Source organism: Monodon monoceros, unplaced genomic scaffold (assembly GCF_005190385.1).
Source record: "Monodon monoceros isolate NGI ecotype Baffin Bay Population unplaced genomic scaffold, NGI_Narwhal_1 Super_Scaffold_2, whole genome shotgun sequence".
In the NCBI taxonomy this organism is placed as follows: Eukaryota; Metazoa; Chordata; class Mammalia; order Artiodactyla; family Monodontidae; genus Monodon; species Monodon monoceros.
The window spans coordinates 67,104,176-67,130,799 of NW_021703776.1; the positions used below are offsets into that span (position 1 = coordinate 67,104,176).

A 26,624-nucleotide genomic window follows, 5' to 3' on the forward strand; every position below is an offset into this window, starting at 1 on the left:
GATTAGAGCAATACAGCCACAAACCCAGGAATGCTGATGACCAGCAGAAGCTGCAGGTGGCAAAGGACAGAATGTCTCCTAGAGCCTCTGGAGAGGGCACAGCGCTGTAAACACCTTGATTTCAGGCTTTTGGCTTCAGAATTGTGAGAGATGACGTTTCTGTTGTTTTAAGCCACCAAGTTTGTGGTAATTTATTTGTTCTGGCAACCCTAGGGAACTGATCCAACATTTTTTTCTTTTCATGCCCTTCCTTTCATTCAAAGGTTATGAGTAGTGATCATCACCCTCACCAAGTACTATATGTATGTCAGAAATAGTGATAAATTTTTTTACAGTCTTTTTATCATTTAACCTTCCTAACAACCCTGCGAGGATGACATTATTATTAGCTCATCATAGAGGAAGAAACTGACAACTAGAATTCAGACCCAGGTCAGTCTGATTTCAGTCTATCATCCTCCACTAAAAATACTAAAGAATAAGGGAGACTATAAAGTAAATGAATACTTCCTTACCTGCACATGCATTAATAAAGTCTCTGGAAGAAGGGGGGGAAAGGGGGGAGATGGAAGGCAAGGTGAGAGGGTATCTTCCATTCTATTACATTATTAAAAATTTCTGAATCCTGTTAATGTATTGTATGGATATATTAAAAAATAACCAAAGAAAATAGCAGTTACCTAGTGAAAAAAAAGTTAAATCCCCAAATGAATAACAAGAAATTAATAAAAATATAAATTTTTGAGCAAAAGAAACAATTTTGAGAATAGAACTAAAATCATACTGGACTTAGAAAACAAGGAAACAGGTCCCGAAAGTATTAGGTGACTAGCAGAGTACTGCTGACTTTTTGTAGTTATTTAAATAAAGTCAACTCTTTCCTACAATATGTGCTAATTCCCTGCCTTCTGCTCCACTCAGAAGTACCTACTGACAATACGCCAAGAGTGGACAACAGTGACTAAACATCCCAGTGTTCAATGCACAGGTCTCTCCCTCAGGCATCTCTCTGCTGTCCTTTTGCTGTAATTCTTAAAAGCTTACGAACGTACCCTAAGAGACTGTAGAAATTAGGGGTCTCAAAACATAGATTATGAAATTATTATCAAGGGAGTTATAAATCTGTATTCTTTGGATGTTAATTAAGAAAATTGAAATTTTCTGTCGTAAGTGATTTTCATTTAGACTTAGAATTAGGAGAAGGGAATATTTATGATCTCTAACAGCTATTCCTGAACGTACAATTCTAAAATTTTAGTGCCTTTCACTGTAATCCTGCTATCTGAAATGCGTAAGCTACAAAAATGCCAACAAATAGGATTCTTATTGTTATATTCCTCTTCCCAGGATTCTTCCTTACTAAGCACTTCTTTTTTCATTAAAAAAGAATTTCTCTAATAATTTTCAAAAGAACAAGAAAATAAATTTTTATCAAAATAGTGACTCAATTTTTCATTATTATCAATTAGCACTTTATCACATCTTTACAACTACTCAATACGCCACCAATCATAGCCGGTGCTTCATCTTTTCCAGAGACACATGCAAACCCCAAAAGATAATTGAGTAGATTAGAGTGAACACCAATAAAATCTAGGTCAAACTTAATAACCTTCAAACAGCAGCAACCACGGTGCATACTAAATGCACCAACCATGAACAAGATGTTTTGATGAAGCCAAAACCAATTCAGGGACTTCTGAGAATGATGTATTTCCATATGGTGACTTTGTACGACTTTCTTTTTTCAGTATATTTACTTGCAAATGTAACACTTATTTCACTATTTTCAATACAGCATTTAAAAGGACTAACTGATTACTGATCATTAATCTTTGATTGACTTGCCCTATTATGACTCACTGAAATGAAACATTAGATACAGAAACTGGCTGGGGTAGAAAATTGTGGCTAAGGTACAGTCAACAAACCTAAACCTTCAAATAACCAGGATTTTAACATTAGGAATCACAAACGGAACTCAGAAAGAGGAGAATCAGCAAATAAATTGAGCCCATACTACCCAGGGCTCTTCTCATAGCGGCGCCAGTTGTTTTCAGGATCATTTACATCTAATTCTATGGAGCAGTGAGGGTGTGTTTTCAGCACCCTCAGCATGGCAAGGACTTCAGTGAAGTGTTTATCTCGTGGCTGTTCCTCCTGTGAATTCTCGGGAGGACCCTGAACCAAAGGTGCTCTTACAAAAACGGTTTTACCATGTATACATTTTTTTACCCACAAATTCACTGATCCCCTGAAAAAAAATATTCTACAAGTACTTACTATGGACTAAGGTATTAGTGAAGATAAACAATTAGGTGCCTGTCTTGCACAGCGGGTCCCCCAGTTAGGGACACTGTGGGATGTGCTAAGTGGTGGCGACGTGTGAAGCCAGGGGCCTACAGGGGACAGGGTAGCTGATTTGTTCTGGAGAGTTCAGAAATTTTCACAGATGTCTTAGACAGAAAGGCCATTCAAGAGCTATTCTTTTAAAGGTTTTAGAAGTAATAATGGCTTTCTGCTTTCAGATGAGGTATCCCATAATTTACCCTGTATTATTGAGGTGACTGCCAGCTATCAGGTAAATTTGAAAGTCGGAATGCTAGGAATTGATCCTATGAGTTCTTACATTTTTGAAATAGTATTTTCATATTTAATATGCTTTTCTAAGCTTCTAGCTCTCATTATACTTGTAGGTTTTAAAAAAGAAATGATCACTATAGGGTATGTCCCGTTAATTATCATAGTTCTTACCCATGCCACACCTTTTCCCCAGTAACCGGTCTGAGTTTTTGTTAGAAAAAGTATTTTTACATAATTATAGACTTGCAGTTAGAAAAACAATAGAGAGAGTGCCCATATACCTTTCACCCAGATTTCCCTAATGTTAATATCTTACATAATTATCAAAATAATTGTATCAAAATAGGAAATCAACATTGGTTTAATACTATTAACTACAAACTTTATTCAGATTTCAACAGTTCTTCCACTGATGTCTTTTTTTCTCCTCTGACATCTTGACGTTTTAAAAACTAATTTAGTGAATGACCAGTTATTTGAGAAAGAAAAAGGAATAGGAATTAGAATTGTCAGCTTCTTAAATGAGACATACATGATTAAAAGTATTTTTTGTTTTATGTTTGAAATATAATTGTTCAATGGGATAAGCTTTGTTCAATGTTATTTTATGTGTTACTTATTATATAACCTTGGCTGAACTCTGACATAATAAATAGATGCACAGAAATATATTTTTCACATTCTCTACTCTCCCCTGTTATTTAAAACTAAAGGTAGTTCGTTAAACTGGGGATGGAAGGCTAAGTCCTGTCTGGTAAGGTTTCACAAGAGTGTAGCATCTAGAAGTGCCCCTCCTAGTAGGAGAGTGGTAGCTGCAGACACCCACATTGAGATCCACATCTGCTAAAAACACGAGCTCCTCCACTGTCTAACATCAAAGTGAGGTGATCTGCTACCAGCACCTATGCACATCCCTCTTCTAACTGTGCATTAGCTCTTATCCAATTAGCCAATAGAGGCCAATGCATTTTGCTTCAAATTACTATCCCTTTGAGGAATTTCAATGTAAAGGGCACATAAGAATTCTAGAAAACAGGCCAGGGAGAGAATGGCCTGGGATGACACCCCCTGCTTGTTTCTTCTTCTGTTCTCCTTTTCAGACTGGCAGCACTAGCTGGGATCACATTATATTTTCATGTATTCCATAATGTGAAAGTTTGAATCTTGGAATAACAAATGTGCTTAACTACCCATGGCATACCACCAGGAACATTATTTTGACACATATATGAAAACTGGAAGTATAAATTGCTCTGGCACGAGGAGGACACTCCATCTCTCCTAGAAGTTAACAGTAGACGACTTCAGTACAACTGGTCGGGGAGCCACTTTTTAGTAATTCTCCAGAGTCCTCAGCATTAGTCAGAAATTATCTTTTCTTGTAGTGTCATTTCTAAAGCACACACAGCTCTACTGAAACTTAGAGCCTTATTATAGATTGGGTTCATTAGGCAGAAAAAAATATTAACAGCTACAGTATTTCTTTTGGTTAAATAAGAATAAAGTTCAGTCCATTAGTATTTTCCACCACTCCCATACAACACTCACAGTGCCCAGATGCTATGAAAATAATAATTCCACTCTGCTCTGGAAATAGAAGCATTTATAAAATTGTGGAAATAATCGTTACTTACTTAAGAGGTTGTTAGGAGGCCTAGCACTCAGGAAAGAAGGTATGTGCTCATGTTAATGAACTGTACAAAAGTATGCAAACTTCAGGATTAAATGCAGTTCTACTTCTTCCATGGATAGTTGCATATAAAAATCCTAAAATGTTTGTCAGTTGTCTATTGTCTATTGTCTGTTTGGTCCAAAGGACCCTGGTAGTAAAAACAGATGCCAAAGTTATTAATTACGTTTAAATAAACACAGTAGAAACATATATACAAGATATAAAACCCTCAATCAACTTGGAGCTTGCTATAATTTATCACATTTTAGAAGGTTATTTTAATATAATTTACGTGAACCATCTAAATCTGTTTGACATATTCATATCCCTAGAAGAAGACTTTAAAAATTAAATGGCTTAGGACTTCCCTGGTGGCACAGCAGTTAAGAATCTGCCTGCCAATGCAGGGGACACAGGTTTGAGCCCTGGTCTGGGAAAGTCCCAAATGCCACAGAGCAACTAAGCCCATGTGCCACAACTACTGAGCCTGCTCTCTAGAGCCCGCGAGCCACAACTACTGAAGCCCAAGAACCTAGAGCCCGTGCTCTGCAACAAGAGAAGCCACTGCAATGAGAAGCCCACACACCACAATGAAGAATAGCCCCCGCTCACTGCAACTAGAGAAAGGCTGCGCGCAGCAACGAAGACCCAACGCATCCAAAAATAAATTTATTTTTTTAAAAATTAAATGACTCAAAACCTGTAATAAACGTTTGAAGCTTTAAAGTGTCATTTTTCTCCTCTTCACTTACTCTGTTGTTTGGGTTGGGCTGAGGGGACCACAGAAATTAGTAAGACTCTGGTCTAAAACTGTGTCCTGTTTTATATTCTTCAAGCAGGATTTAGAATTATGAAAAATGCTACCACCCATTGTGAGAATACAAGGAGGCCCTGGTGCTTCAGATGTATAATATGAGCAAGTCATGTGATTTCTTGCTAAATTCTGGATGTAATGATTTTCTCATCAGTTTGACAGTCAAGACTCTCATTTAATGTGTAACAGGGTAGAAGTTGTAAACTGGTGGAATTGGACTGATTTTCTGATTTTCCCCATTGCATGGCACAGTCAACAGATTAATTGTGTCAGAGTTTCAGCATTCCAAATCTTCACCTGGGAAGAGGCAAGCCTGGGGCAGTTGCTATGGTGACCATGCCCATGGCTAGGCCCCCAGGCATAAACACACTGCCCCACCAGTAACCATCTCTTGAATTTTAGTTCTTTGAGTATAGTAAGGACAAAGAATACATAAATGATGAATCATTTATTGATCATGAATCAACTTTACCTGATGAAGAAACAATGAATACAACTATTATTCTAGATTTTATTCTCAAGAATAAGTAATTCTGTACTAATGGAGAAAATTTTGATTGCTTGACCATAAACACAAGAAAAAGATAAGTTCCTGTTTATTATAAAGTACCATTCTGAGAATTAATTAAAAGAAAGCATTTGATAGGGTCACTTACTAGCAAATTACCTTTCTATATAAAATCAAAGTACATGTGGATTTGGTGTCATTAATGCCATGAAAAAAGAAAAACAAATAGAAGATAAACTTTCAAAAGAAAAAGAAGATAGAAAATGAACTCGTAAAAAATGAATTCTTGAATACAGATATTACCTGAAAGTAGGCTTTACTATCATTTCACTTTTAAGGAAGATTCTACCTTTTGATTACTAGTGTAACCAAGCAGGACCATATGGGGCCTTCCTGGGACAGACCCCTCCCCCATATCCTCTTGTATAGCAGTATCGGATGCACATTTCCCGAGTTGATTTACAGAGGCTAAAACCCCCACCAAATGGAAGAATTAACTACTTGATGACTGTGAGCACATAGCCCCCAGGTCTATTAGAGCCTAAGGATTGATAATGTTAACCCCCGTGACACCGCCCTGTTACCTCACCATGAACCAATCAGAGTATTGTGCATAAGCTGATCACACACCGGGGATTCCCCTCCCTCATTTGGCCTTTAAAAATGCTTTCCTGGCTCACTCCCTCTTGCGAGAGCGCCAGAATCACAACTAACTGCTGAAGAATCATCCACAGGAAGACACTGGAACTCACCAAAAAAGACACCCCACATCCAAAGACAAAGGAGAAGCCACAATGAGATGGCAGGAGGGGCGCAATCACAATAAAATCAAACCCCGTGACTGCTGGGTGGGTGACTCACAAACTGGAGAACACTTAAAACACAGAAGTCCACCCACGGGAGCGAAGGTTCTGAGTCCCATGTCAGGCTGCCGAAGCTGGGGGTCTGGCAACGGGGGTAGGAACTCCTACAGAATCAGACTTTGAAGGCTAGAAGGATTTGATTGCAGGACTTAACAGGACTGGGGGAAACAGAGACTCCACTCTTAGAGGGCACACACAAAATAGTGTGCGCATCGGGACCCAGGGCAAGGGGCAGTGACCCCAGAGGAGACAGAACCAGACCTACCTGCTAGGGTTTGGGGGTCTCCTGTAGAGGCAGGTGGTGGCTGTGGCTCACCACAGGGACAAGGACACTGGCAGCAGAAGTTCTGGAAAGTACTCCTTGGTGTGAGCCCTCCCAGAGTCCTCCATTAGGCCCAACAAAGACATGGGTAGGCTCCAGTGCTGGGTCGACTCAGGCCAAACAACCAACAGGGAGGGAATCCAGCTCCACCCATCAGAAGAGAAGAGGATTAAAGTATAACTGAGCTCTGCCCAACAGAGCAACACCCAGCTCTACTCACCACCAGTCCTGCCCATCAGGAAACTTGCACAAGCCTCTTAGACAGGCTCATCCACCAGAGGGCAGAAAGCAGAAGCAAGAAGAGTTACAATTCGGCAGCCTATGGAAGGAAAACCACATTCACAGACAGACAGACAAAATGAAAAGGCAGAAGACTTTGTCCCAGATGAAGAAACACTATAAAACCCCAGAAAAACAACAAAATTAAGTGGAGATAGGCAACCTTCCAGAAAAAGAATTCAGAATGATGATAGTGAAGATGATCCAGGACCTTGGAAAAAGAATAGAAGCAAAGATCAAGAAGATGCAAGAAATGTTTAACAAAGACCTAGAAGGATTAAAGAACAAACAAACAGAGTTGAACAATAAAATAACTGAAATGAAAATTACACTAGAAGTAATCAATAGAAGAATACCTGAGGCAGAAGAAAGGATAAGTGACCTGGAAGACAGAATGGTGGAATTCACTGCCATGGAACAGAATAAAGAGAAAAGAATGAAAGAAATGAAGACACCCTAAGAGACGTCTGGGACAACACTAAATGCAAAAACATTCACATAATAGGCGTCCCAGAAGGAGAAGAGTGAGAGAAACGACCCTAGAAAATACTGGAAGAGATGACAGTCGAAAAGTTCCCTAACATGGGAAAGGCAATAGCCACCCAAGTCCAGGAAGCACAGAGAGTCCCAGGCAGGATAAACCCAAGGAGAAACATGCAGAGACACATAGTAATCAAATTGACAAATATTAAAGACAAAGAAAAATTATTGAAAGCAACAAGGGAAAAATGACAAATAACATACAAGGGAACTCCCATAAGGTTAACAGCTGATTTCTCAGCAGAAGCTCAACAAGCCAGAAGGGACTGGCATGATATATTTAAAGTGATGAAAGGGAAGAACCTACAACCAAGATTACTCTACCCAGCAAGGACCGCTTCACATTCGACAGAGAAATCAAAAGCTTTACAGACAATCAAAAGCTAAGAGAATTCAGCACCACCAAACCAGCTCTAAAACAAATGCTAAAGGATCTTCTCTAAGTGGGAAACACAAGAGAAGAAAAGGACCTACAAAAACAAACCCATAACAATTAAGAATATGATAATAGGGACATACATATCAATAATTACCCTAAACATGAATGGATTAAATGCATCATCCAAAAGACACAGGCTTACTGAATGGATACAAAAACAAGAGCCATATATATGCTGTCTACAAGAGACCCACTTCAGACCTGGGACACATACAGACTGAAAGTGAGGGGATGGAAAAAGATATTCCATGCAAATGGAAATCAAAAGAAAGCTGGAACAGCAATTCTTGTGTCAGATAAAATAGACTTTAAAATAAAGAATGTAACAACAGACGAGGAAGGACACTACATAATGATCAAGGGATCAATCCAAGAAGAAGATATATGCACTCAACATAGGAGCACCTCAATATATAAGGCAACTGCTAACAGCTATAAAAGAGGAAATTGACAGTAACACAATAATAGTGGGGGACTTTAACACCTCAGTTACACCAATGGACAGATCATCCAAACAGAAAATCAATAAGGAAAGACAAACTTTAAATGACACAATACACCACAGAGATTTAATTGATATTTATAAGACATTCCACCCAAAAACAGCAGATTACACTTTCTTCTCAAGTGCGCACCGAACATTCTCCAGGATAGATCACATCTTGGGTCACAAATCAAGCCTCAGTAAAGTTAAGAAAATTGAAATCCTATCAAGCATCTTTTCTGACCACAACACTATGAGATTAGAAATGAATTATAGGGAAAAAAACGTAAAAAGCACAAACACATGGAGGATAAACAATACGTTACCAAATAACCAAGAGATCACTGAAGAAATCAAGGAGGAAATCAAAAACTACCTACAGACAAATGACAATGAAAACACAATGACCCAAAACTTATGGGATGCAGTAAAAAGAGTTCTAAAAGGGAAGTCTATAGCAATACAAGACTACCTCAAGAAACAAGACAAATCTCAAATAAACAATTTAACCTTACACCTAAAAGAACTAGAGGAAGAAGAACAAACAAAACCCAAAGTTAGTAGAAGGAAAGAAATCATAAAAATCAGAGCAGAAATAAAAGAAATAGAAACAAAGAAAACAATACAAAGATCAATAAAACTAAAAGCTTGTTCTTTGAGAAGATAAACAAAATTGATAAACCACTAGCCAGACTCATCAAGAAAAAGAGGGAGAGGACTCAAATCAATAAAATTAGAAGTGAAAAAGGAGAAGTTACAAAAGACACTGCAGAAATACAAAGCATGATAAGAGACTACTACAAGCAGCCCTGTGCCAATAAAATGGACAACCTGGAAGAAATGGACAAATTCTTGGAAACTTATAACCTTCCAAGACTGAACCAGGAAGAAACAGAAAATATAAACAGACCAAACACAAGTAGTGAAATTGAAACTGTGATTAAAAATCTTCCAACAAACAAAACTGCAGGACCAGATGGCTTCATAGGTGAATTCTATCAAACATTTAAAGAAGAGCTAACACTCATCCTTCTCAAACTTTTCCAAAAACTTACAGAGGAAGGAACACTCCCAAAGTCATTCTATGAGGCCAGCATCATCCTGATACCAAAACCAGACAAAGATATTACAAAAAGAGAAAATTACCGACCAATATCACTGATGAATATAGATGCAAGAATTCTCAACAATATACTAGCAAACAGAATCCAACAACACATTAAAAGGATCATACACCATGATCAAGTGGGACTTATCCCTGGGATACAAGGAATCTTCAATATATGCAAATAAATCAATGTGATACACCATATTAACGAAGTGAACAATAAAAACTATATGATCATCTCAATAGATGCAGAAAAAGCTGTTGACAAAATTCAACAGCCATTTATGGTAAAAACTCTCCAGAAAGTGGGCATAGAGGGAAGCTACCTCAACATAATAAAGGTCATATATGACAAACCCACAGCAAACATCATTCTCAATGGTGAAAAACTGAAAGTATTTCCTCTAAGATCAGGAAAAAGACAAGGATGTCCACTCTTGCCACTATTATTCAACATAGTTTTGGAAGTCCAAGCCCCGGCAATCAGAGAATATAAAGAAATAAAAGGAGGGCCTCCCTGGTGGCGCAGTGGTTGAGAGTCCGCCTGCCAATGCAGGGGACACGGGTTTGTGCCCCAGTCTGGGAAGATCCCACATGCCACCAAGCGGCTGGGCCCGTGAGCCATGGCCGCTGAGCCTGCGCGTCCGGAGCCTGTGCTCTGCAATGGGAGAGGCCACAGCAGTGAGAGGCCCGTGTACCGCAAAAAAAAAAAAAAAAAAAAAAAAAAAGAAATACAAATTGGAAAAGAAGAAGTAAAACTGTCACTGTTTGCAGATGACATGATACTATACATAGAGAATCCTAAAGATGCCATCAGAAAACTACTAGAGCTAATCAATGAACTTGGTAAAGTTGCAGGATACAAAATTAATGCACAGAAATCTCTTGCATTCCTATACTCTAATGATGAAAAATATGAAAGAGAAATTAAGGAAACAGTCCCATCTACCATTGCAACAAAAAGTATAAAATACCTAGGAATAAGTCTACCAAAGCAGACAGAAGACCTGTATGCAGAAAACTATAAGACACTGATGAAAGAAATTAAAGATGATACAAACAGATGGAGAGACATACCATGTTCTTGGAGTGGAAGAATCTATATTGTGAAAATGACTATACTACCCAAAGCAATCTACAGATTCAATGAAACCCCTATCAAATTACCAATGGCATTTTATACAGAACTAGAACAAAAAGTCTTAAAATTTGTATGGAGACACAAAAGACCCTGAAGAGCCAAAGCAGTCTTGAGGGAAAAAAATGGAGCTGAAGGAATCAGACTCCCTGACTTCAGACTATACTACAAAGCTACAGTAATCAAGACAATATGGTATTGCCACAAAAACAGAAATATAGATCAATGGAACAGGATAGAAAGCCTAGAGATAAACCCACGCACCTATGGTCAACTAACTACGACAAAGGAGACAAGGATATACAATGAAGAAAAGATAGTCTCTTCAGTAAGTGGTGCTGGGAAAACTGGACAGCTATATGTAAAAGAATGAAATTAGAACACTCCCTATCACCATACACAAAACTAAACTCAAAATGGATTAGAGACCTATATGTAAGTCGGGACACTATAAAACTCTTAGAGGAAAACATAGGAAGAACACTCTTTGACATAAATCACAGAAAGATCTTTTTTGATCCACCTCCTAGAGTAATGGAAATAACAAAAATAAACAAATGGGACCTAATCAAACTTAAAAGCATTTGCAAAGCAAAGGAAACTACAAACAAGACTAAATGACAAATCTCAGAATGGGAGAAAATATTTGCAAATGAATCAACAAAGGATTAATCTCCAAAATATATAAACAGCTCAGGCAGCTCAATATTAAAAAAAACAAACAGCCCAATCAAGAAATGGGTAGAAGACCTAAATAGACATTTCTCCAAAGAGGACATACAGATGGCCAAGAAGCACATGAAAAGCTGCTCAACATCACTAATTAGTAGAGAAATGCAAATCAAAACTACAATGAGGTATCACCTCACACCAGTTAGAATGGGCATCATCAGAAAATCTACAAACAACAAATGCTGGAGAGGAAGTGGAGAAAAGGGAACCCTCTTGCACTGTTGGTTGGAATGTAAATTGATACAGCCACTATGTAGAACAGTATGGAGGTTCCTTAAAAATCTAAAAATAGAATTACCATATGACCCAGCAATCCCACTACTGGGCATACACCCAAAGAAAACCATAATTCAAAAAGACACATGCACCCCAATGTTCACTGCAGCACTATTTACAATAGCCAGGTCATGGAATCAACCTAAATGCCCATCGACAGATGAATGGATAAAGAAGATGTAGTACATATATACAATGGAATATTAGCCATAAAAAGGAACAAAACTGGTCATTTGTAGAGATGTGGATGGATCTAGAGACTGTCATACAGAGTGAAGTAAGTCAGAAATAGAAAAACAAATATCGTATATTAATGCATATATGTGGAACCTAGAAAAATGGTACAGATGAACTGGTTTGCAGGGCAGAAATAGAGACACAGATATAGAGAACAAACGTATGGACACCAAGGGGGGAAAGTGGCAGGGGGTTGGGGTGGTGGTGTGATGAATTGGGAGATTGGGATTGACACATATACAGTGCTGTGTATAAAATGGATAACTAATAAGAACCTGCTGTATAAAAAAATAAATAAAATTCAAAAATTAAAAAAAAAAATGCTTTCCTGAAACCCACGGGGGAGGTTAGGTTTTTTGAGCACTAGCTACCTGGACTCCTTGTACACGGCCTTACAATAAATGCTGCACTTTTCTTCACCACAACCCGATGTCAGTAGATTGGCTTTACTGTGTGCAGGCGAGTGGACCCAAGTTTGGTTCAGTAATACTAGGACATTTAAAAATAATTCACCAAGCCTGCTATATTTAAGCATTACTTTTTCATAAAGTAAAGTTTATCAAATAAACTACACACATAAATATTTTGGCCACAGTTAATTTTTGGCTAATAACTGAAATATACTGTTAACACATTGTTAATTTGGTCTATATTGTGACTCAGAAGATCTCATTTTTTAATTAGAGCACTATTTCTTATCACTATAACATTACAGTCTTTATTTAAGCTATCCTTTGAGGAAGACTGAAACTGATCTCCCAGAATTTAGGTTAATGAGAGCTCCACATCCCAGTGCACTGCAGATTATTTCACATTGTACCCTTCCTTCTAGTGATTGACAACAGAAGTGCAGATTCACACTTGCCTAGGAATAGTCCCCCCTGGATGGATGTACAAGGAAATTAAAAGCCTACCCTTTTCAGTGGCTTTAAGGTAGCATTCAGTTCACCTTGTCACTTGGTGGCAAGTTTACCTAATTGATTCTTATGTGTGACAAAGTAACAGTTCACAGGATTATTTTAAATTCTGTCTTCTAAAACTTTTTTCCCTTCACTTTGTGATTTCACATGGAACACTGCTTTATTTGAATAGTCAGCCTTTATCAGCATGAAGCCAGGTTTTGTCTGATGAAGACAGGGACAGAGCTGCTTCTCTTTCTCCCCAGCGTTTCTTCAATCCACTTTATTAAAGCAAAATTGAGAAGAGGTTTCTGGTGACAACATTTGTAGTTCTTTAGGCAGATAAAAACGTGTAGGTATGGATGAGGATTTATTCAGTTTTATTTCTGCCTGAATATTTTAGAATCAATATTAATTCTCAGGGAAAAGATCGCTGGGATGTTAGAAGGCCTCTGGAGGTTCCAATTTGGTAGAACCTTTGCCAAAGGATTCCTGCAAAAGGTGCACAAGGGCACCATCGCCTCATGTCACAGGGTACTCTGGCTGAAGGTATCACATTTATCATATGTTTCTGTCACAGTGGGAAACCAGGCAGTTTGGTTTTATTTTAAATATCAAATATTCTAATAATATTAATAAACGATAGATAATAAGATCCTCACTTGGAGAACAGGATTCTCAAGTTTGAGAAAAATATAAAGATAGGTGTTGGCTGTTTCCCTTTTTTTTTTTTTTTTTTCTTCCTTTTGCGGTACGCGGGCCTCTCACTGCTGCGGCCTCTCCCATTGCGAGGCACAGGCTCCGGACGCGCAGGCTCAGCGGCCACGGCTCACGGGCCCAGCCACTCCGCGCCATGTGGGAGCCTCCTGGACCGGGGCACGAACCCTGCATTGGCAGGCAGACTCTCAACCACTGCGCCACCAGGGAAGCCCCCTGATGTGGACCATTTTTAAAGTCTTTAGTGAATGTGTTACAATATTGCTTCTGTTTTATGTTTTGGTTTTTTGGTCACAAGGCATGTGGGATCTTAGCTCCCCGACCAGGGACTGAACCCACACCCCCTACATTGGAAGGAGAAGTCCTAACCACTGGACCTCCAGGGAAGTCCCTGTTTCACTTTATATCACATCTATGTGTTATAATTATTACTCCAAAATAGAACTGCTATACAGTCAATTAAACAATTTGGAGAAATGCTTTTTTTATGCCTCTGTCCCTATACTGCCCTACAGCCTTACATATATATAATTCAAGAAAAGGTTAAGGATATTTTCTTAAGAGAAGCAAAAACGAAAGGAACAGTTGAAAAATTTTAACTCCATCTAACCATTCGTGACTATACATGATAATGAAGGCAAAGAATAGAAGCTGGCAGGGAAAGAAGGTCTTGTAAAACTTGTATTGCTGGGGTAAACGGATCATGGCACAAGATGTGGGAAAAACAATTATAAAAAATATTTTCGAGCTAAAGAGGAAGAGCAAAGGAAGACCAGCTTTTATTTTCTACACAGAGCTATTCAAACAAGTAAATTATGTTGTTTTTAGTAGGTTGAATGAACGGAAAATAAAGTTACACATAAGTTCAGATATTTGGTCTTAATCAGCAACTCTCACTTCAAGGGCATGGCCTCAAACAAGGACATCAGCCTTTATAGGCCTAAAGAGTATATGAGGAGCTATCTATAAAAATGAAAACAAACTCCAAAGGGTCCCACCCCCAAATACTCTCATAGCTCCACTTTGCTGTGGACTTTTAGTGCAGACACTGTATTCAATTTCCATGTAGATCTACTGACCTTATATCTGTGATAAAATGGTGTTAGGTTATTTGACAGCATTCAGAAGTTCTTTGTAATTTCCTGTTTTATTAGGTAGCAGTAGGGAAAAACATAACAATAATCAAGTATGGATACTTAAATGAAAGAACATTAAAAAGCTGGTGAACTTGGCTTTCTATAAAGTATGCCATGTAATTACCTTTTATTCATTCATTTCACAGTCTGTGTCCTATATTACTTAATTGCAAAGAAAAGAGCAGACTGCTCATGTGTACACTAACTGTAAGTGATTGAATGATCCTGTTCTCAATTCTTGAGAGAAAAAAATATATTAATGAAGACAATATAAAGAAGGCAAAAATAGGGGCTTCCCTGGTGGCGCAGTGGTTGAGAGTCCGCCTGCCGATGCAGGGGACACGGGTTCGTGCCCCGGTCCGGGAGGATCCCACATGCCGTGGAGCGGCTGGGCCCGTGAGCCATGGCCGCTGAGCCTGCGCATCCGGAGCCTGTGCTCCGCAATGGGAGAGGCCACAGCAGTGAGAGGCCCACGTACCGCAAAAAAAAAAAAGAAGGCAAAAATAGGACATAATCCACAAAAATATATACTGCCCTCTTATAAAAACATGATTTAAGAACAGACAGTCTAAGAACTAAGTTAGTTAACTCCCACACTTGATCTTACTCATTTTATTCATTAATTTTATTCTAAATTTTAAAAAATATTTCACATCAGATTCAAACATCTGCAAAGAAATATTAATGATGAAAAGCCAATTATTATAACCATTTTATGTGCAAGGGTGGGAGCTCAAGAGTAGCAAATGGACATTTGCTAAAAGGCTGTTCCACTGAAACTTGAAAACAACCATGTTCAAGGTGATATGTTTTCATCCTCCGTATATTAAAAATGGTCTGTGTTGATTTCTGTCTGAAATTGGTGATTACATAAGGAGGAGCACAATTTATTGATTTCATCTAAGAACTCAACACCAAAGTAATTTAAAAACCTAAAGACCTGCCTTTAGCCACAAAGATTATTCTTACTTCTGGTTCTTGTCAAGAAATATAATCATGATCTCTTTGATGCCCAAGTCTTTTAAATGTTTTATCATAAAATATAATATTCATGGAGGATCAGCTGAAGGATGTATAGTCCATTAATTTTTCTGGAGCCTTTAAGATTTTGCCTGGATTCTCTTTAGTCCATTAGAGACCTTGGATTAACTTTAGAAACTTGTACAATTTTTTTTTCCCAAAATGTACTTTGGTACTAGCACCTAGAAATGCCATAATAAATATCTCTATGAATTTTATCATCACATTTTTTTTTGTACAGACATTAGTGAGGCCATCATCTTTTATTTCACACATAGTGTCCTTTTATGAGACCCGTGAAAAAAGTGTTATTTACTTGTTATCCCCCAGAAAAGCTGTTCAGGGGACACTGTAAATATTTTAACTGACTGCGGTAGTTTTAAAACATGTGTGCAATTTCTTTGACATTCCTTCAATCTAATTTCCCTCTCTTGAATATGGCCTTGCTTTAGTGTCTCAGTTGTAGTTGGCAGAAAGTGACAGAAGTGATACTGCATGATTTGGGAGGCTAGAATATAAAAAGCAACACAACTTCTACCTGTCTGTCTCTCTCTCTCTCTCTCTCTCCTCTCACCCTCATGCCTTGGAGACTTTAGCCAACAAACAGATGTTCAGCTACCTGAGCCACTGTGCTGGAGAAACCACATGGAAGGACCATAGAGACAGACAGAGATGCTCAAGGAATGCCAACTGTTCCAGCCTCCGCTCTTTGAGTCATCCCAGTATCAAATGCCAAGTATTTGAGTAAGAAAATGCTGAGATGATTCCAGCCCCAACTTTCCACCTAAACTGGCTAATGCCAGGTAGTATAGAAATGAGCTGCCCACGTTAAGCTCTGTCCAAATTGCAGATTCATGAGCAGAATAAATGTTATTCTGGTGTGATAGGAGTAGTAATGGCCCCCCAAAGATGTCCATATCCTGCACCCTGGAGTCTACAGGTATGATAAGGGGAATTAAGGTTTCAGTTGGGATTAAGTTTGCTTGAAATTAGCTGCCCTCAAGATGGGGAGATTATCCTCGATTAACCAGGTAGGCTAATGTAATCACAAGGGTCCTTAAAAGGGGAGGAGTGAGGAAGAAGAAGAGAGTCAGAGGGAGATGTGAGTACAGAAGAATGTTCAGAGAGATGAAACATCACTGGCTTTGAAGATGGAGGTAAGGAACCATAAGCCAAGGAATGAGGTAACCTATAGATGTTGGAAAAGGCAAAGAAACAGATTCTCTGCCAGAACTTCTAGAAAGAAATAGGGTCCTACTTGATTTTAGTCTGATAAGATCTATGTGAGACTTCTTTCATCCAGAACTTTGACAATAAATTTGTGTTAAGTCACTAGGTTCGTGATAATTTATTATCGTAGCAATAGAAAACTATACACTCTTAAGCCTCTAAGTTTAGGGGGATTTCTTATCACTAATTCTATAATTGGAACAGGGACCTTGCTTAATTCTCAGTTTTGGCCTATAGGAAGTTCAAACCCAATCAATGAACCATCTTGGACCACTCCGCAGGATCTCGTATCTCCACTCTAATTTTCCCTTTCTTTTGCTATGTTTTCTCCCTGGTACTATGCTTACTTTTTTTTTTTTTTTTTTTTTTTTTTTGCGGTACACGGGCCTCTCCCGTCGCGGAGTACAGGCTCCGGACGCGCAGGCTCAGCGGCCATGGCTCATGGGCCCAGCCGCTCCGCGGCATGTGGGACCTTCCTGGACCGGGGCACAAACCCGTGTCCCCTCCATCGACAGGCGGACTCTCAACCACTGCGCCACCAGGGAAGCCCTATGCTTACTTTTTATATACTACCTCAAATCCTTTTAGAACAGGGCCAGAAATAAATAAATAAGATTGACTAAAACAATATATTTACCATGACCTATCACAAGTAGTGAAATAGACAGAATGAAAAGTATCTTGTCTCTAGCAAAAACCAAACCAAACCTCTAAAGCAGATCAACACCTATGGAGGGCATCAACACAAGACAGAAGCAAACATTTAATTTAATTTAATATTTTCTAAAATTAGAGAAATAAAGTATTTAACTCTTCAGTTTTTCAATTTAAGAACATGAAATAAAAGTTCTTATTCAAACTACAATAAAAAACTATATATGTGTATGTATATGTGTACATGCATACACACACTCGATATATATACATTTCAGCTTTGTATTGTGTCTGCTTAAGAGAGTATAAAAAAGACAAAACTCAGGAGTTGACAGAGAAAGACACAGAAACAGAAGGAAAAAGGAGATGATTAGGAAAAAAAAAGTATGGTAGGGAGAGAGAGAGATCCTCACAGAGACACACAGGAGATAGTCAAACAGAAATTTAACAAAAAGAGGTACATTCAGAAAGAAGAAAAAGGCACTTTCATGACATAATTAACACTCCCAGCATATGGCTTTTTTTTATATTCTTACTGAGGATTTCTGATATTACACTGGGTTTTAACATGATATCTCTCTCTCAACAATTACTCTATAAACCTGGTGCATCTGGCCTTTCTCTGGTCTTCTCAACTTCAGAAACCAAGTTCCCTGAAGGAAGCTGAGCCTCTCCCAGTTCCTGAGTCAGAGGTAACCAGGGCAGAGAGTGCAGAGTAGCAGCAATCACCTGACAACTACGATCCTTCCTGTTGCTTTAGGTGACTCTTCTGTACTTGTCTGCTCCACTACCTGCCACCTGGCTGCAACCATCTTTGTATGGACCACATCCATGTCACTAAGCTTCTGCCTCTCTCAGTTGCCCTCACCTGCCCTTACTCTTACCTGCATATGTGGTCTGGACAACCTTTTAAATGTGTACCTCTGTCTCTCCTATCTACTTAATGCTACTGGCTGGAGTCCTGCTCCAAAACATATGCATCATGCAAAGCCACTGTATGTAATGATCCAGCCATAGACTCTACCGGGTGGCAATTTTCTACTCCCTTTCAATATTATAATTTGTAATTTTGGACACCTTATTGAGATCTCTGTAATTTTACCCATAAAAGAAATGGCAGAAGATTCTCCTCACATGGAAGCAGAAGCAGAGTTACACTGCTTGTCAACTACAAGCCAGAAAAAGAAGAAGCAAAAATTATGCTTAGGTGTATATATTGTCCCATCTCTGCAGAGTTCCCTGATTTAGCAAAGCTATTTGCCTATTGGGAATCGATGTGTAAGGAGAACAAAGTCTTGGGAATTCTTAAGGATTGTATCTTTGATTTCCTTGTAACTCTGCAATGGTTGGTATTTAATGCCCACGAGATTTAATGACTACTGAAATTGCTCTCATTACCATAATCAACACAACATGGAAACTTGCGAAGCAGTGTATAGGATTAAGGAACACCAAGATATTTACCTCCATTTGAGAAAGTAAGGTCTCCTTCAATCTTGGACATCAGTAGGAATTCCTCATTATCCTTGAGATAGGTTCACCCATGGTCACATAAATGCTGCCTATAAATTCTATTTTGTATCAGTAGAGTGCTTCCCAGTTTATAAAGCACTTGTACGTTAATCATATAGAATGAAGTCTCTTCTGTTCTGGCTGTTTCAGTATAAGTACAGAGTATTATTTGGAGATGATGTGCTTCACTGAGCCTGCACTGAATTGTTCACGCAACAGCTGTAAATCAAGGTTGACTATTTGAACCTAACTTTGCCTAATTCAACAAGTTCCTCAACATCTTTTGCCTAAGCAGGCTCATGACGTATAAGAATCTGCAGAGCTAGATAACTACTCGTGACTGTCTCAAAATGATTAAATAAAAAAGGTTTTGCGTTAACAAATCAGGAATGAGTCACTGTCTGATTCTTCACTGATCAAGAAGTGACAGAGAAGGTGCCATGTACAAAGAGAAATGTCATAGAATGATTGAATTGTGAATTTCTTCTAGTTCCCCAAAATAAGAAAATGACCACAAAAGGAGGTGGTAGATGGGGGATGATAACTGCTATTAAATACTGGTTTGTCAAGAGAAACATTTATCAGAGTCTTGGTGATGGATTTAGTCTTAGCTCTGCAGAAGTCATCAGTCCTGGAGCTATTGAGTATACTGCTTTTAATCATTTCATTCTATTTAGGGCTGAGCAAAGTAAATCAGAAACCCCATTAAGTCAATATATAGTTAGTAGGTGCTTCAACATCGCATAACGATAAAACTTCATTAGTGTGCTGAAACCTTTACCTCCTTTTCCTCTGTGGTACAATTATTTGGGAAGATGGTGACCAACCAGATTCCTTCATTGTCTCCTGCTTCTTTTATCTTCTTTTACCAAGGTCATTATCCTTCCACTGTGATTTGGCCTTGGGAGATAGTAAACCTTTTGTTATCAATTGGCCCATCCTCAGGCAGCCTGTACCTGAAAAAGCTTTGTTGACACCACTCATGCCAGCAAGGGATAATGGTGATATCACCAGGAGGAGGAGAACAAATGTTCATTTAGTTCTCACTACGTGTCAGACAATTTTTTCACATTTTTGTCACAAAAAACATACAGTAGGTTATATTATTATTCTCTTTTTTACAGAAGAGGACAGTGAGGTTTAGAAGACTTATGAAACTTGCCAAGGGTCACAGGAAGTGACACAGTAAGGGCTTAAACTATGACTTAAAACCCAATGCACTTAGTCATCCCACTAGTAATTTGCACTACTAGTAAAGTTTGAAGTCATAAGAGGAGATCCGAGTCATCACCATGTCACTCTCACCATACTGAAGCATGTAACCATACCATGCTGGATGATAAACTTAGCCCTGTGCTTTCCACATAAGCCAAATTATCCAGTATCATTACCTAGTTATTTCATATGAATATGTTTATATCTTCAATTATATTCTAAGTTCATGAGGAGCAACAGCGATGTTTACAAGTTAAAATTTCTTCTTTAGTGTCAAACACAGTGTTCTTCATAAAAATGGTCAGCATACAATGATTGAATCAATGGTATATTGTGTAATCTCAAAATACCCTCTGAGGGCCTTAAAGGGATAGGTTCCTGAAATCTGACGAGTGCAATTTTTCCAGGGAGGGGAGGTGCTGAGGGACAGAAACAAGAGTTACTGTGGTCCAGGGAAGGAAGAGGGTGGGGGGATAAAAGGTGGGGCACTATGCTTAGGAAGAGCTCAGACAGACAAGCAGATGATGGAAAGTAGAGTATCAAGACCAGGATGAGAGCCCTGGGTTGGAAACACATAAGAGACATAGTTTATTTCATTGTGTTTTACAGGAGTGTTCCAAGTGTTTCCTTGGGGACAAAGAAGAGCATCAGGAAACATATGGCCTGAAACATATGGAAATGAAAGGATGTCACTAACCCCGAAGACAGGATGTCATTGGCAGCAGCAAAACTAACTCTTCTTAACTGAGTACAGGGTTCAGGTAATGTATACCTCATTTCCATTGACCCTTATTCCTGTCTAACTTATTCTCTTCTCCACCTTGAATATCCCTTCTCAGTAACCATTCCTACCGTGTACCTAGTTGTTCAGACCAAAAGCCAAGCTAAGGAACTACCTTCCATTCCTCTTTCCCTCAGTCCCTATATCTAATCATTATCAAGTCTTTTGACTTGACTTTCAAAACATATCCAGACTCCTTCTACAGCAGTTTCTTTCCATTTCTTTTCTATCACCCTGGTTGAAGTTGCTATCATCTCTTATCTGGATTATTATAGCCCCTCACCCCCACTACCTAGCTTCCTGCTTCTATTCTTGCCCTCTCCTGTTAAGTCAGATATATACCAGCCTCATGATCATTTAAACATATTAATCAGATCACATAACTCCTTTGCTTCAAACAGTCTAGGCTAGCACTGCCATGGCCCACAGGCTTTAAGTAGTCTGACCCTATCTCCTTCTCTGGCCTCATTCCACTACTCTCCATATACTGTCATAGGACTCTGCTTTGCCTCCCTTATACATGCTGAGCTCATTAATACCTTAAGGTCTTGCCTTTCCCTCTACCTTAAATACATCAACCCTGTATCTTCACAGGACTACTCCTTTCTATTAATCAGGTCTGGGCCACCTTCCCTGACTGCTTAAGTGCTCAAACACTCCTACTCTACTGAATCCAGTCAATGGATATCACCACACCCTCTTCTATATCTTCATAGCACCTACAGCTATCATTTATTTATTTATTTACTTGTGTGTGGTCTGTTTTTATGTCCTATTTTTAGATCCCACTTCCTTATGTAACTGAGCAGGACCCTATGGGGCTTTCCTGGAACAGACCCCTTGCCCCAGGTCCTCCTCCTTCCTCTTGTCTGTAGAAAAACCTTAGCCTCTTAGGCTTTCCCCGAGTTCCAAAGAGTAAATTTAATCAGAGAAGTGAGAAAATGCAGAAGAAAGGAAAACAGTCAAGCAAGACAAAACAAATAGTTTAGCCATTAAACAAAGTCAAGGACCTTTAGCTCCTCTTCAAGGGCTATAGATAATATTCTGAGCCATGTCCTTCAAGCTGTTTTGCTGACACTGAAACCCCCACCAGCTGGAAGAAGTTAAGTGTGTGCTGCCCACAAGCACAGAGACCCCAGACCAGGTGGAATCAGAAGGTTGATGGTGTTGACTCCTGATTACCTCACCACCAACCAATCAGAAGAATGTCCACAAGCTGATCACACACCCCACAACCCTCCTTCTTCACCCTGTCTTTAAAAATCTTTCCCTGACAGCCTTCGGGGAACGTGGGCCTTTTAAGCACTAGCTACCTGGACTCCTTGCTTGGTGCCTGCAATAAACACTGCACTTGCCTTCACCACAACCCAGTGTCAGTAGATTGGCTTCACTGTGTGTGGGCAAGCAGACCCAAGTTTGGTTTGTTAACGCTTACACCATAGTTCATACAGACTCATGAGAGTAGGGACACTTACTAATTTATCCACATTACTTAGAACACTAGTTACATAGTAAGGCTCAATAACTATTTCCAGAATAAATAAATCACATGAAAAGTCTTCTGTGCTTAAGCCTTCTCTGAAATTGCTGCTTAAGAATTTACTTTAAGCATGTTGAATACTTTTTTACATTCTCAGATGATAGCAGAGAAAATATCTGATATATTTGCCACAGCAAAAAAAGGGAGGATATGTCACCTATATTTTTCTTACACACATATTTTGAGTACTGTGGTCCTCCCTATGGAAATCTAACCTTAGAATTATAATGTAAGGATGAAAGAGATAATTGAAATAGTGTAAAAAATTTCATGTTGCCTTTCTGGAGAATGCAATAGCATTTTCTAAAATGACATATTACTATACATGCCCTCAGTAATAAGGGGAACCTGCAAAAATGTTATTTCAGAATATTATATCAGGGAAGAGCTCTAACTCTCTTCACTTTTGCCACAGGGTTTTTAAGATTGCTGTTACCATGCTTACTTGAAACAATCACAAATAAGAAGTGTGTGGAAACGACAGCTATATTAACTTTATCATGTACAGTTAAGTATTCCACACACTTGAAAGCACTGCTCCTTCGTTTTCACAGTGTGCTTCCTAGAGAAATAGACTTGGAGGAAGGGCCTGGTGGAGACAGAGCTGCAGTAAACTTGAACGGTACAGCCAGATGCCCATAGACTGGAGGCGGGTAACGAGGCATTGATCAAACACTGGGTTTTCTGGCTCACACCACAGGGATCAGATGAAATATCTAGAAGTGCCCCAGGCAGATGACCCAAGGGAAGGTGTGGTTAAGTCCACAAGGTTTGTCTTTGCATAATTTCCACCTCATTTAAAGACATCCTCCGCCCCACCTATTTCTCCCTCTACTCCAAGACACTTTTCTTTGCAGTAGATACAAAGGGGAGAATTCCCTGAATTAAGCCTTCTTGTGATATCAGAAGAGAGAAATTATATGATGCTTTTGTAATAAGTATGTGCTTTTTAAACACAGGACTCTTAAAGGTTTTCAAAAAGCCTTCAGCCTCACTCTGTGCTTTTCACCTTTGATGCTAAAATTCCAGCCTGTATGATTATTGGTTCAGGAGATGTTTTCAGTCTTTCCTCAAATCTTCCTCCATGGATTAGGCCCTTCAGCCTCGACTACGTATAAGGCCAGCCCTGGCCCTAGAGGCTCTTTTTCAATAAGGAGAAAGAACAGATTCTCCCTCCTCAGACTTCCGTTCCTAATTAATGATGAAAACAAACAGAAAAAGCAAAGATGGAAAGAAATGGCATATATGACAAAGGTCCCCTCTCTGGCTGGACTCCAGCTGAGAGAGTTACATATCTGAGGACAGGTTCAGAGTACTCTAAATTCCAGGAGTGACTTATAGCCCTGAGACTTAATGGCAAGAGTCTCTGTTGAATGATTCTAGTCGTTCTAACCCTGAGGTCAGGCAATTGCTCATACTGGACTATTTTACTTCCAAGATGGCAGTATCATTTGGTTCAACAACATACAACTAAGTGTAAGAATGGGAGTGGGAAGTAAGAATGGGAGTGGGAAGAAGGAGTTCACTTTCAGACTTGTTACACTTTGCAAAGCCAGTTCAGTTTAGCTCCTATAACCGGTCTCTCATTTGTGGAGGTACAAGCTCATTTTATACTTTATCCTATGTCCTGGCAGAAGGGACCTTTGATGCTCTCATAATAACTCAGCCTCTGGATCCTCCTACGGTGATTCTTGTCTAAGTGTCAACTGTACCAACAAGGATGCATACAAAGCCCCTGCTGGTTTCTACAAGAAATCCACATACATTTGGATTTTAAAAAGGCTTATTAAAAACCTGGGAACCCTAAGGAGTATCCTCCTGCCATCTGAGTAGCTCTCTTTATCTCACCAGCCCCCTTGACCCTTTCCCGCTCCTTTTCCTGCTCCTGTGCCCTCCCTTCCAGGCCTACTCCAGATTTGTCTCCTTCTTTTATGGTATCAGTTCAACTTTTCCTGGCTTATGATCTCCCAGTTTCCATGTTATCATCTATTAGGCAGATGGCAAAACAATTCTACAGGATCTACTCTCTCAAAATGCAGTCCGAGTTATCAGTACATGAGTCAACACACATTTATGGCCTATTAATCTACTTATCTGCGGTCAGCACTATGTTAGGTGCTAGCAGGGAGGGAATCACATTAAACAATGGCTCCAAAAAGCCTCATGGCTGAGGAATTCAGTCTGGTTGGGTAGGCAGACATTTCATTAAAAAAGCAACTCGGTCAAGGGACAGGGGATATTTTGACATTTGTGACATCTGTGACATTTTTTGAGCCAGACTGACTGAGAAGAAATAAGACAGGAAACACATATGTTTACTGAAAAGATACATCCAATGAACACCTTACTTTAAATGAAACAACAAGAAATCCAAACAGTCCTTCTAATACGAATTCATATATGTATGCCAATTACAGCTTACACATTTGAATAAAGTAAGTGCTGATGGAGTTTTGATCGAAAAAATTATTATTTTTTCTAATGGGAAAGAGGAAGAATATCCTTAAAATATAATACTTAGTTCCTACTAGAAGATGAGATAGCAGAGAGTGAGACAGAATGGAGATCTAAATGTCAGATGATTTTATATGCAAATCACTTTCCTTGAATCTATAAGGAAGTCTAAATATACCACTAAATTTAAGCTTCCGATAGTACAGATTCTGCAACTGGCATGGAGGTTCCCAAACCACTTCACTCAGGAACACACAAATGATAGTCAGGGATTCTTTTATTTGCTCTTGAAGAGCAAAGCTTATACTGCTAGGTCCTCTAAGCAAAAAATGCTTAAGAGATGGAAGAAAGCTTAGAGCCTTGGTTTTCAACCCTGGTTACATATGAGAATCCCTTAGGGAGAGCTTTTAAAATGCTGGATCCTGGGGCATCACCTCCATTGATTTGGATTTAAATGGTCTGGCATGGAACCCAGCCTTTTTTTTTTTTTTTTTTAAATGTCCCAGGTAAGCTCTTAAGAATTACAGATTCCTGGGCTCCATTCCTGAGTATTTCCAATTCAGTTGATTTGAAATGACTTCCAGGAATCTTTGTTTTTAAGTGTCCCAAGAATCCACCTGCCAATGCAGGGGACATGGGTTCGAGCCTGGGTCCAGGAAGGTCCCACATGCCACGGAGCAACTAAGCCCGTGCGCCACAGCTACCGAACCTGCGCTCTAGAGCCTGCAAGCCACAACTACTGAGCCCATGTGCCACAACTACTGAAGCCTGCGTGCCTAGAGCCCATGGTCCACAACAAGAGAAGCCACCACAGTGAGAAGCCCGCACACCGTAACGAAGAGTAGCCCCCGCTCAGCACGACTAGAGAAAGCCGGCATGCAGCAACGAAGACCCAATGCAGACAAAAATAAATAAATTTAATAAATTAAAAAAAAAATAACCTTTAACAAAAAATTTTTTTAAATAAATAAATAAAAGTGTCCCAAGAGCTTCTGTGTTTAGCCAAGTTTTAAAAACCACTGATCTAATGCAGAATTGCAGAAAGTGGAGTTGGTTGGTTCCAAAAGCATAAAGCTAGTACACAGGGCTCAAAATGTAATGTACTGGGAATCCTTTTGCTATCAGACAAAGGCTGTCCTAGGGCCCCTGAAGCCCTCATGATTTCCTGGGTTACCGGGAAAGCAATGTTCACAACACTATGAAGCAGTGAGTAAGCCTCCCCTTCTTGAACCCTCGGCTCTTAAAAGGTAGACCAGATGACTTCTCCTCTGTCCCTGCTTAAGGAAGACAAATCTCTCTCTCTAGAAAAGCATGCCCACAATAGGCGGCCATATAAACAGGCATCAAGGTACAGCTCAGTGATTAAATAAAGTGTGGGCATCTCACTGTACTCATTGTATCAACAGAGAATGATCTAGTGGGCTGTTACTGAATAGAAAAGCTGCCACCCCAAAAGCGTAAGTGCAACAAA

General features: G+C 39.2%; 1 protein-coding gene across 3 annotated transcripts in view; it reads right to left on the reverse strand.

The window, feature by feature from the left end:
* The window catches only part of IMMP2L (inner mitochondrial membrane peptidase subunit 2), an 899,397-nt gene that overhangs the window by 230,826 nt on the left and 641,947 nt on the right, over positions 1 to 26,624 (reverse strand). The window contains exon 5 of one of the 3 annotated variants that reach the window (XR_003795172.1): positions 19,945 to 20,063. The exons of the other annotated variants lie outside the window; for them this stretch is intronic. The gene's annotated coding sequence lies outside the window, so the exon portion shown is untranslated. The remainder of the gene's footprint in view (positions 1 to 19,944; positions 20,064 to 26,624) is intronic. 3 annotated transcript variants of the gene reach the window in all.